This window comes from Columba livia, chromosome 11 (assembly GCF_036013475.1).
Source record: "Columba livia isolate bColLiv1 breed racing homer chromosome 11, bColLiv1.pat.W.v2, whole genome shotgun sequence".
Taxonomy (NCBI): Eukaryota; Metazoa; Chordata; class Aves; order Columbiformes; family Columbidae; genus Columba; species Columba livia.
Window position 1 is genome coordinate 22,089,213 of NC_088612.1, and position 4,811 is coordinate 22,094,023.

The window sequence follows — 4,811 nt, forward strand, 5'->3', positions numbered from 1 at the left end:
GTGGGTCCAAAAAGCTGAAGAGTGTGAGGGCCGGGCAGAGGATGAGCCACACAGACTTGGGCTGGCCACTGCCCAAGTGCCTAAGCCACCTGCTAAACTTGTGAGTGTCTGCTGCTCAGGCCAAGGCCCTGAGCTGGAAACAATAGCGAGGTGACTTGAGGTGCTGAAATCCTCAGTGCCCGAAGGGCAGCGTGCAGCGTGGAGGGGCGGTGGCTGTGGGCGTGCTCCAGGAATGGCCGTAGACAGCAAGCCACTGAGCTTCTCTGAGAGCACCTGAGATGAGACGAACAACCACGTCCTCTGGCCTTAGGGCTCAGCATAATGACTGCTGCGCCTCAAAGGGCACACTTTGGTCTCCGTCACGTGTTACACGCGAGCAAAACCTCTCAGATGAAAGGGGAAAAAACTAATCATCCAGGAAACCTCTGCAAGCAAATACTGCTAGTTAGGAAAGTGCTTCATGCATGAAGAATGCTTCTGGATACTCAAGGACTGGAGGCAGGGTATAAAAGTCCATGCGTCTCCAGGCCTGCCAAACACTGCCCTTGCGGCCATCTCCTCAGTCGCCTAGGTAAGTCCGAGCTGAGCACACACGGGCTCTTTCTGTGAGCACGCTTGTGCTTCTGACCCGTCCTCTTCCCTCGGCTTCCATCTGGGGCTCATGCCCAGCTCTGTGTTTCAGCTCTGCCTCCCTTGTCGAGAGATGTCTTGCTACAGGCCCTGCCTCCCTTTCCCCTGCGGACCAGCCCCCCTTGCAAACAGCTGCAATGAGTCTTGCGTTCTGCGGTGCGCTGACTCCACCACCGTCATCGAACCCCCCCCGGCGGTGGTCACCCTGCCGGGCCCCATCCTCACCTCTTTCCCTCAGAGCACAGCCGTGGGGTCCTCTCTGTCAGCTGCTGTTGGGAGTTCCCTCAGCACTGGAGGGGTCCCCGTCTCTTCCGGGGGAGCCCTTGGCATTGGGAGATTCACAGGCCTTGGGAGCGGTCTGTGTGGGCCCCTGTGTTCCTGCCACCTGTACTAGTAGGGCCAGCGGATCGCTCACCTTGGGAAGAACAACCAGGAATGGAGAAACGAGATCTGGACCCAGGACCCAGGAGATGCCGGGTGTTCCCAGCGTATGAGATACCTGCCTCATCCTCATGCTCTAACTGGAAGGGAGCCATGTGTCATCCCTTGACACCATGCCCTTCTTGCTCTTATCATTCCTTTGCTTTCCCTGCTACTGCCAGGCAGCCCACACATCCTCGCTGCTGGGCTTCAAAGCTTTTGCTGATGACCAGGGCAACATACTCCACCCACCCCTGCTGTGGGTGGCAGGTTATTCTCACCATCTGCGGCTGCAGTGGAGAGAAAAGAGCGCCTTGCATGCCACTGCAAAAAGTGATGTCCTCTTGCCCTGGGCCTCTCACGCTCAGTGTTCTTCCACCTTCCTTTAAAAATTAAACTTTGTCTTCTCATTAAAAAAATGTTGCATCCCAGCCTGAGCCTCCGTGTGTTTCTTTCTCCTGAAGTTGCATCTTTGTTCTGGGCACCATGTGCTGTGGGGCTGGTGATTTTCTCCACAGGTCGATGCACAATTTCCTGCTCAGCCTTTCCACGCTGCCCTTGCCTCATCCCTGGCCACGTGCAGGCCAGTCGCTTTGAGATGGACTTTCGCTTGGTCTCCCTCCAAGCCTCCGTGGTGGCTGCTGAGGATGGACGTGGGCAGGCCCATCACGGAAAGGCAGGGAGGGCCTTTTGGAGGCATGCTGATGGAGACGGTGGGACATCTCTCTCTTTCCACCTGTGGCGTGGTGGGGCAGAATCAGGGCAGTCAGTTTTGTCAAGCCAGGGACACGTCTTGCCACTGTGACTGTTTGAGGAATGTGATGCTCACTCTCAGGTCTCGCTTTTCATGGGTCATTCTAAGAGCATCCTGCAGGCTGCAGGTAGGTTATACACTTGTGCAATGGCCAGCCAGCCTCTTTTTGGCTCAACCTCTGCCCAGTCCTTGCAGTCTTCATCTTTTTGGTCCCACTAAGGCAAAGGTTTCACTCTGACCCCGACCTCCCCGTAATACATGAGAGCTCTGAATCCCTGCCTTTACCACATCCCATAGAGGCTCTTGGCCTCCAGGATGAGCACGAGGGGAAAAACAAATCACACAACAGTTAACATTTTGAAAAAGGATCATGTTGGTAGAGGAACTCTCATCAGAAATTGGGATCTGTGCAGGTGGGTTGTTGGTATGAAATGTTGTTTTGCAACATCAAAGGATGGGCTGAAGGTGTTTTTAGTCTCCCTGTCACATGTGTGGAGGTCATTTCATCTGCATATATGTCCTTACAATGCATGTTGTTATTTGATACTTTTCTCAATCATATTTATACAGGTGTCTTCAAGTGAATCTGCTCTTTAAGCTCCCATTAGAGTCAAAGGAGACGTGGAGGTTGATTCATTTACTTGAACATCCATGTTTAGCACTATTTCAGATGCCCGAGCTGTGCCCAGGACTTTCTCATGGGTCTGCCAGAGATGACACAGACATCTATGACAGCCCATAGATGATTCTATTGTATAACCATGACCTCCCAAATTATAATCAGGAGTTCAGTTCAAAAATCTTGTGGAATTTCAAATGACACTAGATGACTGTCTGAGAGTAGACAGACAGTGTGTCAATAGAGTCCAGAGACTGATTCCTTTTCTTATAAAGAAGAGACATGAATTGTGTCATATGTATCACCCGATAAACTCCACTGATCATTGCCTAACCCATATACCCAGTAGCAGGTGTCTATGCTATTGGACATGTTCCCTGGCATCCTGCCAGGTCCCCAGCCACTACTGCAGGAGACAACATGTCTTCTGTATGTCCCATATCATATTTCCAAGCCCATGTGGATGGCAGAAATGTCTCAGGGGATTTCAGGTGGCAGTAGATGCCTCTGAATACACACAACTGAAGCAAGCCAGTCAGATTAAATTGTCTCATAGAATCATAAAACCATTTGGGTTGCAAGGGACCTTCAAACATCACATAGTTCTACTCCCCTGCCATGATCAGGGACATTTTTCACTACATCAGTTTGCTTAAAGCTCTATCAAACCTGACTTAGAACATTTCCAGTGATGGGGGCGTTCACAACTTCTCTGGGCAAACTCTTTCATTGTCTCATCACCCTCATCATTTAATGATTCTTCCTCATGTCCTATCTAAACTTACCCTCTGCCACTTTAAAATCATTGCCTCTTGTCCTGACACTACAGGCGTTGATAAAAAGTCTCCATATTTCTTCTAAGTCCCTTTTAAGTGTTGAAGGGCTGCCAGAAGATCACCCCAGAGCCTTCTCCAGGCTGAACAACCCCAACTCAGCCTTTCTTCACAGGCGAGGTGTTCCAGTCTTTGAATCATTTCTGTGGCATCCTCTGGACCTGTTCCAACCAACAGGTCCATGTCTTTCTTAAACTGGGGACCCCAGAACTGGATGAAGCAGTCCAGATGAGATCTCATGAGAGCAAGGGGGGCGGAAACACATCCCTCAGTCTGGTGGCCACACTTCTTTTGATGCAGCCCAGCATACAACTGGCTTTCTGGATTGCATGTGCCTATCATTGACTCAAATCCATTTTTTTCACCCACCAGTATCCCCAAGTCCTTCTCTGCAGGGCTGTTCTCAATGAATTAATCCTCCAATCTGTACTGATAGCAAGGGTTGCCCCCATCCATTAGCTTCAGCTCATAGTCACTGATTCTGAATCATAAACTAGTGGACTAAGCCCTTAATAGAAATTTGATAATATTTGAGTTCAAGAAACAGTAGAAACTATTCTCACTCATTTGAACTCAGCTTGCTTGGGATAACTCAGTGACTATGGGAGAAATTCCAGTCAAGCCACGATATGTTTTACCTACCTCTGCAGTCCTTTTTTTGTTTCTGTGTTCCATCTACTAAATCGGGGGGAACCAACGTGCTTGATATTTCTTCAGTAGCCCTAGACATATGGTCCTTGCTGCATTGTAGGTGATCTCTAAGAAGAAATCATTAAAAAGGTACATGGTCAACACCTGAGCTTTACAGTGACCTCTCCTGAGACCTGTGTGATCAAGGTGAACTTCAAGGTAGAGTGAGATTTACAGTCAAACACAAAACACAAATTGTCTCTCCATCTTTTGGCTGTTGAAAGCATGTATTTCCAGCTACCCGAAACCTCTGGACTCCAGAACACTGGGGCAGTGAAGTCTGTTAGTGTCAAACTGCCAAATCACATAACACTTTTAGGTTAGAAGTCTGTGTGGGGGATGTGGTGGATGCATTCGTCCCCCATCAGCCAAACCAACAGCAGTTTGGTCCAGGCTCCAGAGGAGGGAAGGGCCTGAGATGCAGCCAGGTCAAGAACTCCTTCCAGGAGACCCATAGGGAAACAGAACGGGAACAGAATACTGGTGGCTTGTGGGCACAGGGAGTCTCATGCAGACTTTTCCTACTGTGTGCAATTTGACTATGAGTCAACTGCAGCGATTAGAGACGACGCATACTGGGACACAGACAGAAATTCACGCAGAGGCAGAGGTCTTGTTCATGAAGGAGAGCACAGCCTTGCCTAGCAGAGAGCTGACTTATGCCTAGGCTAGCTTATTTATTCACCATTTACCATTTTATAGGATTTACAGATACAAGCATGGACTAAGATGTTTACACAAGGTGTTTTTCCACTAATTGTTATTAAAAACACACTAAATTCATGTGATATTTGTCTCACTTGTTTTTCCACTCACCCACAGACCAGGCCCAAGGACATTCACTCATCCCAGACACTTGGGGGTG

The 4,811-nt window shown here is 49.2% G+C and overlaps 1 long non-coding RNA gene across 1 annotated transcript; it reads left to right on the forward strand.

Moving 5' to 3' along the window:
• The first annotated feature begins 436 nt into the window (after nucleotides 1–436).
• LOC135580627 (uncharacterized) lies at nucleotides 437–1,481 on the forward strand. The gene is made up of 2 exons (XR_010475545.1): nucleotides 437–571; nucleotides 683–1,481. It is a non-coding gene; the product is annotated as an uncharacterized LOC135580627 (long non-coding RNA).
• The last annotated feature ends 3,330 nt before the right edge of the window (nucleotides 1,482–4,811 follow it).